Source organism: Orcinus orca, chromosome 16, assembly GCF_937001465.1.
Source record: "Orcinus orca chromosome 16, mOrcOrc1.1, whole genome shotgun sequence".
In the NCBI taxonomy this organism is placed as follows: domain Eukaryota; kingdom Metazoa; phylum Chordata; class Mammalia; order Artiodactyla; family Delphinidae; genus Orcinus; species Orcinus orca.
This window is the reverse complement of record NC_064574.1, coordinates 79,530,829-79,543,680: the sequence shown is the minus strand read 5'-3', so window position 1 is coordinate 79,543,680 and position 12,852 is coordinate 79,530,829.

Below are 12,852 nucleotides of genomic sequence, written 5' to 3'. Positions count from 1 at the left end.
GACTCTCCTTTTACCTGTTCACTGACCAAGCCCTTCACTCCCAAAGTGCCACCGATTCCAGGCTGTGCGCGGTGCACACTTGGCTGACGATCTGGAGCAAGCATTCAACAAACAGCCGGAAATGAGATACCCTGTTTTTAAAAATCCCTTGTATATTCACATACACACACACTGCCACCATTACCACCACTGCACACACAGGCACATTCCCACGTAATTGTTACTGATAGTCTCTACTCTAGCCCTAATGGCCTACCCCAAATGCTGAGACCCTCCGTCTCCTACCACCTCCTTCCGCATTTGCAAGCCCTCTTGACTCCCACATTTTTGCTCATTGCTTTTTCTTAAATAACAGCTTTATTGTGATATAATTCACATACCATCAAATTCTCCCTGTACACTGAAGTGTACGATTCAGTGGTTGTTAGCTATTTGCAGGGTTGTGCAACCATCACCACTATCTAATTCCAGAACATTCCAGAACATTTCATCACCCCACCAAAAAAACCTCATACCCATTAGCAGTTACTCTCCATTTTCCCCACCCCGGGGCCCCTGGCAACCGCTAATTTACTTTCTGTCTGTATGGGTTCTAGACATTTCCTAGACATAGAATCAGGCAACATGTAGCCATTTGTGACTGGCTTCTCTCACTTGGCATAGTGTTTTCAAGGTTCATTTGCATTGTAGCATGTATCAGTACCTCATCCTTTTTTTTTTTTAATTTATTTATTTTATTTTATTTATTTACTGTTTCTGGATGCATTGGGTCTTCGTTACTGCGCCCGGTCTTTTCTCTGGTTGCGGTGAGTGGGGGCTGCTCTTCGTTGCAGTGCGCGGGCTTCTCATCGTGGTGGCTTCTCTTGTTGCGGAGCACAGGCTCTAGGCGCGCAGGCTTCAGCAGTTGTGGCATGTGGGCTCAGTAGTTGTGGCTTGTGGCTCTAGAGCGCAGGCTCAGTAGTTGTGGCACACACGCCCAGTTGCTCCGTGGCACGCAGGATCTTCCCGGACCAGGGATCGAACCCGTGTCCCCTGCACTGGCAGGTGGATTCTCAACCGTTGCACCACCAGGGAAGCCCTCATCCTTTTTTAAGGTGAAATAATATCCCTTTGAATGGACTTATCAGATTGTGTTTATCCATTCATCTGTTGATGGACACGGGCTATTTTTACCTTTTGGCTTTTGTGAATAATGCTGCTTTGAACAGTCCTGTACAAGTATCTGTTTGGGAACCTGTTTCCAGTTCTCTTGGGTATATACACAGGAGTGGAATTGCTAGGCCATATGGTAATTCTATGTTTAACATTTTGAGGGACCACCAAACGGTTTTCCACAGTGGTTGGGCCATTTTACATTCCACTTTGCACTGCACAGGGGTTCCAATTCTCCACATCTTTGCTAACTCCTGTTCCCTCCTTAAAAAAAATTCTAGCCATCCTACTGGTTGTGAAGTGTTATCTCCTGGTTTTTTTATCTACTTAATGACTAATTATGTCAAGTGTCTTTTGTTGTTGTTCTCATTGGCTATATGTATATCTTCTTTGGAGAAATGTCTATCAAGTCCTTTGCCTATTTTTCACGTGTTCTTGCTCATTTCTTATGCAGAATTATCTTGTCTACTGCCTAGCCTCCAGGACTAGCTTTCCAAAATTGCCCTTTTTGTTTTGCTAATCAAAGCTGGTTCTCCTAATTGGAATTCTGCAGCCACCTATTAAGTGGTTTTGTTCCCTCCCCCCGTCCCCGCATTTGTATACATTGTCTCATTTCACAGTCGCAACCTGAGAGAGGGAGGTAAAATCCTTCTCTGATTTGACATTTGAGGATTTAGGGATTGGCCGGGATCTTACAGCTAGCTTATTAGGGGTTGGGATTCGCACCCTGAGCTGTCAAACTCCAAAAAGCCCCATGCTCTTCCTACTAACTAGTACTATCTTGTCTCAGGACTACCCCTGGACATGTTTATCTTTATCTCTACTGTACAGAAGGGAAACTCAGGGCCGGAGAAGGATCAGGAGTTTTCCTGGGTCACGAAAAAAGATCAGAGACCAGGTCTAGGGACGCCCACCTCCGCCCCCAAACCCTCCTCCCATCCCCACCAGCTCAGTGGCGTGGACCTGGACAGGGTGGCTCCCCTCGGCCCTTTCGGCCCAGTCCAGTCGCGCTTTCCTGCTGAGTCACTGCCGAGGGGCAGGGCAGGGCGGTCGCAGCGAGCACGCGCGAGGAGAGCGAGTAGGAGCCCGCCCCGCGTGGGAACCGAAGCCCCACCTCTGACTCCGCGGTAGCCTCCTGATTGGAGAGCATTGGACTGATACAGCCAATCACAGCAAGCTGCGGCGTGCGGGTGGGGCGGAGCCGAAGACCAGGGAGACACCTCCCGCCTGTCTCCTAGGATCCGCCCCTTCCGGGCGCACCCTTCTGGGCTTTGGGGAGCGTCCTGGGCTCGGACGCTGGAGGGACGGGAGTAGCCGGACCTTGCGGGATGCCGGGTGGTACCTACGCGGGGTCGGAAAGAAACGGTCCGGAAGATTCCCCAAGAACCTGGGGTGAAGGCGACCTTTTCTAGTCTGTGCGGCCATTCTCAGTTTACAAAGAGAATTTGACACCCCACCCGCCGCCAGTCGGGCCGGGCTGGGATCTTTATTCGTGTTTGTGGGGAAGATTAACCTACAGAGGCCTGTTAAAATTAATAAGGCCAGTTTTCGTTAAAACTGGCATTGGAAAGGGGCGGGCCCAGGCACTTGCAGACGTGCGCACTAGGCTGGGAGTTTGCCGGCAGCTTAGAGGCGCCCCAGCAAAGGCCTGTGTGTGCAGGGTCACCCTGAGGATGTGGCCCGCGTGGTCTCCAGAGTTGGCCCTGAGGGCCTTTGAGATGTAGCCAAGGCAGGGAGGGTGGTCTCTGGAGCTCAGCAGTTTGCTGTTCAAACTCGTAGTCTAGGCCTGTCTCCCCTGCCGACCGTGCACCCCTCCACCCACCTCCCTGGTATCTGCCCTTGAGGTGTCTTGATGGGCTTGAGTTTATCTTACTCTCAAAGACTGCTAGCAGTCTTCCTCTCCACCTCGCTCAGCTACCCAGCAAATATTTGAGCCCTTCCTTGTGTCAGGCTAAGGCAAACAATGCATCACAGAGCCAACCAGGTCTCTGCTCCTGTAGAGTTTACAGTCTAGGCAGGAGATAGACCAATGGTAACACAGTGGTTACATTGTGAGAGTTGGATGGGGGAAGAACAGAGTGCCAAGTCAGGGGCAGTTTGCAGGGGGCCCTAACTTAGTATAGGGGGAAGGAGCAGGGAAGGCTTTAGGAAGAAAATAACTTTTAAAAAAAAATTTTTTTTTAATTTATTTTCTTTATTTTGGCTCCTACTTGGCAGATGCAGAAACTGATGCTCAGAGAAGAGACTGCTCTGCCCAAGGTCACCACCCTGAGCTAGAGGCAGACTTGGAACCTGGATATGCGGGCTCCCACTGGCTTCACTTTCCACTGCCCACATTTGGGTTGTTTTAGGTCTTCTTTGCTGTGCACGGGCTTTCTCTAGTTGTGGCCAGTGGGGGCTACTCGTCGTTGCAGTGCGCAGGCTTCTCATTGCAGTGGCTTCTCATGTTGCGGAGCACGGGCTCTAGGCACGCAGGCTTCAGTAGTTGCTGTGCGTGGGCTCTGGAGCGCAGGCTCAGTAGTTGTGGCGCACGGGCCTAGTTGCTCCGCAGCATGTGGGATCTTCCTGGACCAGGGCTTGAACCCGTGTCCCCTGCATTGGCAGGCGGATTCTTAACCACTGTGCCACCAGGGAAGTCCAGCAGGAGGATTCTTAACCACTGCGCCACCAGGGAAGCCCGAAAATAGGTTTTAACCAGAGGAAAGGGAGCCTGGCCCACTTGGAAGAATGGAAGGAGAAGCAGATGGCTGGAAGAGAGGTTTAAGAGAGAAGGTGGATTGAGATGGGAGGAGAGCCTTGTGGGCTCATTAAAGATTAGGGAGATTATCCTGAGGGTACTAGGAAGCTAACTAGAGGGTTTTAAGCAGAGGAGAGACATAATAAGATTTGAATTTTAAAAAGATCATTCTGGGCATCTTGAGGAGGGGTAGACAGTAGGGGAATAAGATGGAAGCAGGGAAACCAGCTGCATTAATGCAGGGGAGACATCATGATGATGGTGGTTCAGACTCTGGTGGAAGCGGTACAGACCATGAGCAGAGGATGAATTGTTGACCTGTAAGGGGGCCTGTAATGCTTCGGAAGACTTAGAGTGGCACTCCCTCTGAGGGGCCCCCTTTATTTATCCGTTCATTTATTCAACAAATATTTGAGCACCACTCTGGCCAGAAATTATGCCCAGTTTCCCAGGGAGCGAGGCTGCTGTCTGACCCAGTCGGGGTGGAAGGGAAGGGGTGATGTCTGCAGAGGGGTTGGTGCAGACCTCACTGAGACCCCACAACTGTACAGTATTTGGACACTGGTGTGGGGTTCCTATGCATTTCAGCTCCCACCAGAACCTCCCACTGCTGACAGCCAGCCAGAGATTTCAGTTCCTACTTGGCATATGGAGAAACTGATGCTCAGAGAAGGAACTGACCTGTCCAAGGTTACCACCCTGAGCTAGAGGCAGACTTGAAACCTGGGTATGCGGGCTCCCACTGGCTTCTCTTCCCACTGCAGTCTGGCTGCCCACATTTGGGCTGTTTCAGGCTCAGAGCGCCTCTCGCCACTGTCAGGCAGGAGAAGCTGCAGACAGACAGAGGGGCGCCTGCTCCCTGTCTCTCTGCGTCCAGCTCCAGCCCTGAGATTGCTATATTATTAGCAACAGCCCACGGCTGCGCAGAGCTGTACAGCCTCCTGCTTGCCAAGGGACTTACATGCAATATCTCATTTGATCCATCTGGCCTCGCCAGGAAGTGAAAATTATTATCCCCACTTAACAAGTGAAGAGACTAAGTCTTAAAGACACCAACTATTAGTGCATCTGATGAACTCCACTGAGGTTCAATAACATACAACTAATATGTATGCATTGCATTCTGATCCCCTGCAACTGTGCTGGGTTCCATAGAATGCAAAGATGAACAGGATCTGGGCTCTGCCCCCAAAGAGGAGATAATCTATAGGGATATCGTGCATATACATTCCTGGCCTTTGTGTAAGACCCTGGTGTGTGGGGCTTTGGAGAAATGGTGCGGGCTCAGAAGCAGAAGTCACTCCTAGCAGAAGTTCTGGGAAGCCTCTGGAAGAGGAAGCATTTAAGCTGGAGTTGGAGGCCATGGGTTTGGATAGGTGGTCCTAGAGTCTCCTCTATGTCCTCTCCCAGCATCCTGGGCTCACCCTCTCATCACAAGTCATTACTTGTCTCCCCTGCCAGGTACTATGCACCTAATAAGTACTCAACATTTGAATCAATGGAGGAGCAAGTAAACGGTGGAGAGGCAGAATGAGGCCAGTGTGCAGGTGACCTTGATGATCAGCAGGGTCTCTTCCAGTCGTAGAGGGCTGCCATCTGGGGCAGAGCTCTTGGGCGGGTGGGATAGAGCGATGAAACATGTCCTTTCTTCCCTGTTTTTGGTGGGACTTGGCACCCAGCATAAGTGCTGGGGTTTGGGGGTGAGGGGAGGTGGGTAGGAGCCTTTCATTGGTGGGATCTTTATCAATGGTGCAGCCCTGGGAACTGGGGTCACAACCTACTCTCCTGACTCCCCACCTTTGGCCCAAACTGCTTGGCCAGATTTTTGGAACTCTCCCCAAAGGGTGCCAGGAACAGAAGGTATCTGTTACCTCCAAGATCTTGTTGGACCTGAAGGACACCCTTGACACCCCAGGTTACTCAGGTCCTCTGTGGGGTAGGTGAAGATATGTCACAATCACTGAGGGTTGGGTGGTTGTTTCCAGTTTACAGATGGCGACGAAGGCTGCAGAGGGCTCAGTGGCTGCCAGACCTCACAGCTAGTGAGAGGCTGCCAGACCTCACAGCTAGTGAGAGGCAGAACGGGGTCCCTGCCTCCAAAGCAGCCCCCTTCTCCCACCTCCTGCTGCCCCTGAGGAAGCCCTCAGCAGGGGCACTCCTCAGTCTGCAACACAGGGTCACCTGGCTGGGCTTTCTGCAGCGGGTGGTGCAGATGGAAGGGATGATCCAGCTGCCTGGCCCAGTGGCCTCTGCCTTCCCAGAGCAGCCATCCATCTTGCACTGACTGGGTCCAGCCCAGCAGCTTCCGGGATGAGCTGTGGGCACCTGGCCAGCGAGCTCAGCACCTTCCCTCTGTCGGATCCTTTCTGTCTTTCTGTCTCTGTTTATTTCTCTTTTCTCTGCTTTTATTTTATTTATTTATTTATTTTGCCAGCCTCAGGGCCTCCTCCCTGGCCTATCCCTGCCCCAGGAGTAACCCCAGGACATCCAGTGCCTCAGAAATCACAGCTGCCCCTACTCTGCCTGTGCCTCTCCTCAGCCACCTGCATGACCCAGTGGATAAAAAAGAACAAAGCAAGGGAATACAGTAGTCACGCTCCGCTTTGTTCAAGCCCTTGGCTGCTTCTTCCCTGGTTGTGAAGCTCAGGAGGCCCAAATCGGCCCCATCTTTCCGAGTTAGAAGTGCTGGCCCGGAGATCAGAGTTATAGGAGCAAGATGCGAGGGTGGCAGGGCCCTGTGCCAGGCAGAAGGGAAAGGTGTGGAGGTTCAAGCCACCAGCTGCCCTGCCTGCCGCGCTGCTTCTTCCAAAGCCAAACCCTTTGAGCAGACCCCCTTCCCTGGGGCTCAGAGCTCGCAGCTCTGTGAACCATCCCTGCGCCCTCACAGCCTGGTCCTGGGTGGCCTTCCTGAGGCCTTTGGCCCCTGGTTGTCGTTTTCCTCCTTCCCCAGGCCCTGCCTCATCCTGGGGACTTCCAGCATCCACAGGACACAGCATCTGCCACCAGAGCCTCTCAAGGGAACCAACTCAAACCTGAGCCTCAGCCCGAGCCCCTGTCCACTCCCCAGAATTTTCTGCTGCTCTTGGGCTGCCCGCTCTCCTGATGCTCTGGCACCCCACTTCACCACTCCCCTCTACTTGTTCTTCCATGTCCCTGAGACCTCCGGCTTCCGACCCCCTCCCGCCTTTATTTCTCCCACCTTGCCTGGTCCTCGGCCAGTCCTGGCATTCACTCCTTTGATATATTGAGCCCCCTGGCCCCCAGGCCCTCGGCCACAGCTGACCACTGCCTGCCCTGGGTGGTCTGACCTCGACCTTCTCAGCTCCTGGCCCACACTGCTGAGAGCTGCTGGAGAAAACCACAGGGCCGGGCAGATGGGGGCCCTGTGCACGAGGCCTCCAGGCCCAGCTGATCCTTTTCCCAGCTCACTCCCCCGCCCTCCCCAGAGGCTCCCTCAAACCTTCAGCCTGTTCACCAGCCTCCTCCCCTCCTCCCATGACTCAGCAGATGACTTCAGCTTCTCCTTCTCTCCCGGGAATCTCCCAGCCCTCCGCTCAGAAGTGCAGCCCACCTGCCTTCCATCCCGGCTGACCCCTCTTCCAGGGCTCCTGACCTCCCCCACGTCAACATATCCACCTGTTCCTTCCACACCACCCCCATCCTTCCAGCCTCTCTCTCTCTCCTGCCTCTTTCCCTTGAGCATTTAAACAATCCCAGCCTCTTGCAAACAAAGGAAACCCTCCCTCTGCCTTGAGCCACCAGTAATACCAGCGTCTCTCTCCTTCATCTGACCATTAAATTACTGATGAAAATAGTCATTTGCCTAACACAACATTGTAAATCAACTATACTCTAATATAAAATAAAAAATAAATTAAAAAAAAGAAAACACTCATTTCCAAATCCTAATTCACAACTTCTCTACCCCCTGCCATCCTGAACCACTGTAGTTCGGCTCCACTAAACTTGCACTTGCCGAGGTTGACAGAGATGCCCTGACTCATGGAAAGGCCTGCTTTTCTGTCCTTACGGTTTTCTGGAGGCACCTGGCACCTTGGAGCACCATGAGGAATGCATGGTCACATCCTGTGGATCCTTCCAGGTCTCCTTCTGAGCCCATCTTTTCTGGCCCAGCCCATACCTCATCCCCTGCTCATTTATACTCCTTAAAGGCCCACGGGTCCACCTCCCACTGCAAACTCAAATTTCTGTGTCCAGACCCAACCTGGGCATCTCACCTCCCAAACTGAACCCATCAGCTTTCCCTTAACCCTGCTCTCTCTAGGAGGATGGGACTGTCCCCATCCACCCACTTTTCTAGGAGTCCTGCGGGGTATCTCCCTCCTCCCACAGCCATCACTGCTCCCTAACCCCTCCCCCTACACCTCTCACAGGGGCTATTATAGGAACCACCCCGCAAAGGGTCTCCCCACCTCTGGTCTCCCCATCCAATCCACTCCCTACTCTAGCTGCCAGAATGACCATTCTAATTTGCAAATCTGGGAATTCCGTGGCAGTCCAGTGGTTAGGACTCCATGCTCTCACTGCCGAGGGCCCAGGTTCCATCCCTGGTTGGGAAACCAAAATCCCACAAGCCTTGTGGGTGGGCCAAAAAAAAAAAAAAAAAAGACCTTAATAAATGCAAATCTGACTCCATCTCTCCCTTGCTTGATATCTTCACTGGCTGAAGAATCCAAAGGGCAGAATCTGGTCCATTCTGAGATTCCCAGCCTTAGGGCTTTTCAGGACTGGTTTTATTTATCCTCCCCTCCCCCACTCCCAGAACCCAGGAAATCCCCAAGGTTTCATTGAGCGCTCCTGATTTGTACAGGATAACTGGAGTTCAGATCTTTTCAGCGAAGGCTGGAAAATGTGAAGATTTTAGTATTAACCTAAGTGGCTTGTTCTGAGCAAAGGAGAGTCAGAGATCCAGAGAAGAGAAGTGATTTGTTTAAGGTTATTCAGCACATCATTGGTGCAGCCAGATCTCCAGTGTTCTGTTTGCTGCCCCAGCCCCCGAGGGCAGCCCCAGCCTTGGGGAGTATGCCTGGAAACGGCTGTCCCTCCAACTTCTCCAGGAGGACCTTGACTTTGACTCATCCTCCTGGAGGACACACTCCTTCTCGCTCCCATGAATGAGCAGGTCATTCACTTCTGCTCTCAGGCCCCTCCTGCTACCCAGCTTTGTCTGCATCCTCCCACTGGAGAGGTGAGAAGTAAACCCAGGGCTTCCCTGGCGGCGCAGTGGTTAAGAAGCCGCCTGCCAATGCGGGGGACACGGTTTCGAGCCCTGGTCTGGGAAGATCCCACATGCCACGGAGCAACTAAGCCTGTGCGCCACAACTACTGAGCCTGTGCTCTAGAGCCCGCGAGCCACAACTACTGAAGCCCACGTGCCTAGAGCCCGTGCTCCGCAACAAGAGAAGCCACCGCAATGAGAAACCTGCGCACCACAATGAAGGAGTAGCCCCTGCTCGCCGCAACTAGAGAAAGCCTGCACGCAGCAATGAAGACCCAACGCAGCCAAAAATAAATAAATAAATAAAAGAAGTAAATCCAGCTGTGTGTAGGGAGTCAGGCCTGCCTTCACTGGCTCTGAAAAGAGGCCAACAAAGAAGAGTTCCCTCCAATGAGGAAGAGGAGACACATGAACCTCCTTCATGACCCAGCCCCTCCATTTACTACCTATGTGACCTAGACAGGTTACTTAACCCCTCTGTGCCTTGGACTCCTCATCTGTAGTGTGCTTTCTCTCCTGTCTATGGGGGAATGGGGGCAAACGCATATGCTCTCCTGTTTTTTCTCATTTATTGGCCTTTCCTTGCCCCCTGAGTATTATTAAAGAAACAAGGTGAGGACTTAGGGGGAGGATCACAGAGCACTGATTATAGACCTCGAGGCAGCCTCTTATGGAGGCACCTGGCTCAGCCTAGGTTGGGGTGGCTGCCCTGGGGTTGGAAGGCCAACGTCCACTTGTCATGAAGTGCTCTTAGGCCTTGTATAACCCTCTGGGCACACATCTGTCAAGTTGGGGGGTCAGGAGCTCAGTACCACATGTTCTGGTCATCCATCTCTTTGGCCATCTCTCCATTCCCATCATGCACCAGGCATTATAGATGGAGAAGAAAAAAGACCGTGCTAAAATGTACTCTTTGTTCCTGGGGAAGCTTGTACAATATGGAGACAAAAGGGCTTCACATGTCCTGGCCTCAAACGTAAAAGGCCTTTGGGGAGAAGAGTTCTCCTTTTTCTTGTAACACCATGAAGTAGAATGAGGAACAATGGGAAAATGATCTGGGAACCTAAGTGCTGTCCCACAAAGGAAGGGGGACTTCAGGAAATAGTAAACTGCCTATAACCAGAGGTGTGCTCACAAGGGCTGACACCCAGGAGATGGGGTGCTGTATGTGGGATTTCTTTATTGGATGAACAAGGGTCCTTCTGCTGTCCCTTCCGGTTTACCAACTCCAACTCCAGGAAGAAGGGAGGAAATCTGGCTGGCTCTGAAGCCTAGAAGACAGTGTAGGCCCCATGCTCCTGAGTCATCTCAGTTTGCTCAAGGGTTGATGTGGAGGGAGTGCTTTTTGCCCCTGTCTGTCCCCAGGCTCAGAGCAAGGAGTTGGTGCTGTCTGTGCCTACCTCCTGTCCCCTGGTGCAGCCTGGGCTCCTGTCTGCCTGCTGTGTCAACACCAGCGTTCCTGTTACATGATCAAGTGGGATTTGCACTCTGGAAGCATTAGTGCTGGGCTGACTTGGCAGAATGGCCAACATAAGAAAATGCCAGTTCCCTACCTCTTCCAGCTCTCAGAAGGTCTCATGGCCACTCTATTTCCTCTTTGAGCAACCCAGTCTGGCCTTCTTCAGGGTTTCCAGGGTCTTTTGAGGTCACTCTGGCAGACCACTAATGGTGGAAGAATCCCCCAGAGAGCTTTAAAAACGTACAGGTTCCCAGAACCTACTGTTGGAGATTCTGATCCAGTCTGTTGGACCTAGGACTCTGGATTCTAGATAAGCTCCCCTCAGGTATTTGGGGGACCGCAATGCACAGCCCGGTTGAGAACCACTGGTCAGCATCACCTCTGAGTGGCCAGTCCTCTGGCCCTGCTTATCTGCTGGTCCCTTACCTCTGATTCCTGTCCCACCCTATCCAGACTCAGCCCATGCCATCACTGGACAGCTCTAGCTGATGGAGAAATTGCCTCCTAGAAATGAACTGAAACTGATGGGCTCTCTGCAGCTTGGAGTCTTCTAAAAACAGAAAGCACCTGCCTCATTCTCTGTGGTAGGCAGGCTGCTACCATCCCCATCACCGTGGCTCTCCCATGAGTCATTTGCCCTTTGTTGGAGTCAAGCATCAAAATTCTCACTCAGACCCTTCTACCAAGTCAAGAACGCATTCATTTCATAGTCCAATTCAGAGGTCATCGTGGACAGTTCTCTTTAAGATTCAGTGGGGAACCTGAGGTCCAGATTGGTGAAGCACTTGGCCCAAGTTCACACAGCTGAGTTTCAGGAGAAGAGTCTATCCTGGGCTCCTCTGCCCTGGAGTGTCCAACTCTTGAGAATGGGGACAGTTTACCTCTTTGTTTGGGACAATGGCCTATTTTTTATGGTGATGGACATTCCCTTGGTGTGGTAAAGTTTGAAGTGGGCTCTTTTCAGGGGAATGCAAAACTTAAAATATAAAGAAGTTTTAGACTTTTCAATCTCTCCCTCCTTCCAGGCCGGTCAGTTCTAGGGGATCTGAGAGGCCCTAGATTTAGGGAAGCTGGCTTGTTGAGGAGCGGTCAGACACTCAGAACGGAAAATTTCTGCGGGTTGTCAGACCCAGGTCAACAGGCTTCCTTTGAAATCTTCTGTCTGGCTCTTCTTCAAGACCATTCTTTCTGGCTGAGGCCCTATTTGCTCCTGGGATTGTCTACAGTTCTGCCTTCCTGAGTTTTGCCTGCAATTTGACCATGGCCGTTTGTTTTGGGGCAAAATCTTTCAAGTCCTCCTCAAGAGGTAAGACCATCACCAGGCGATTCATTCTTGAAGCAGAGTCTTTTTCATTGAACAAAACTTCCCTGAGCACCTGCTCCATGCCGGGCTCGGAGCTCAGAGGTGACTCCGATGGACCTCTGTCTTTGAGAAATCCATTTGTAAGACCACAGGGGAACACAAAGTCACACACATACAAGTGCAGTGATGAGGTCTAGAACCTGTGCTGGGAGCTGGTAGGAGCACCGAGGGGGAGCGGTCAGTTCAACATGCTGTGTCTGAGTCTAAAAGACGAAGAGGTAGGATTGAATGGGGGGTAGGAGTAGAAGGAGTTCCCAGCAAAAGGAACAGCTTTTGAAAAGGCCCAGAGTGGGAAGAGGGCACTGCATGGTCAGGAAATGCCAGTCTAGTGTCCTATGTGAGATGCGGGTAGAGAGGTAGGCCGGAGCCTCGGGAAAAGCCCTTGAGTTCCAGGCTAAGAAGCATGGACTTTGGCCCATATGCAATGGGAGTGGCATGCATGGCAGAGCCAAGGTGAGGGAAGGAGAAGATGGGACGCACATATAGAAAGATCTTTCAGATCTTGTACTGTAGAGGCTAGGAAGACACTATGGTAAGGCAGTTGGCAGGCTATTGCTACAGGCTGAAAGACCTTAAGAAGCATCCGTGCAATTCTGTTATATTACAGATGTACAGTCTGAGGCCCAGAGAGGTACAGCGACTTGTTCAAGGTCACCCAGCAAGATCAATAGCAAAGTCAAAGCTTCAACCTGTGGGTCCTGCCTCCCAGCACAGCCTTCCTCCACTGCTCCAGTATCCTCAGGAGGAGAGGCAACCCACTGAGATCTCCATGTTGTCCTTTGCCTCTGAATCTGTCATGTGCTCTGCCCCTACTGCAGACCAGCCTGTTAGGGCAGTGACTGGGAAGTGTTCCTAGAGGACAGGGTGGGGAGCATTACCGGGCTGTTTTGGAAGATGCTGCT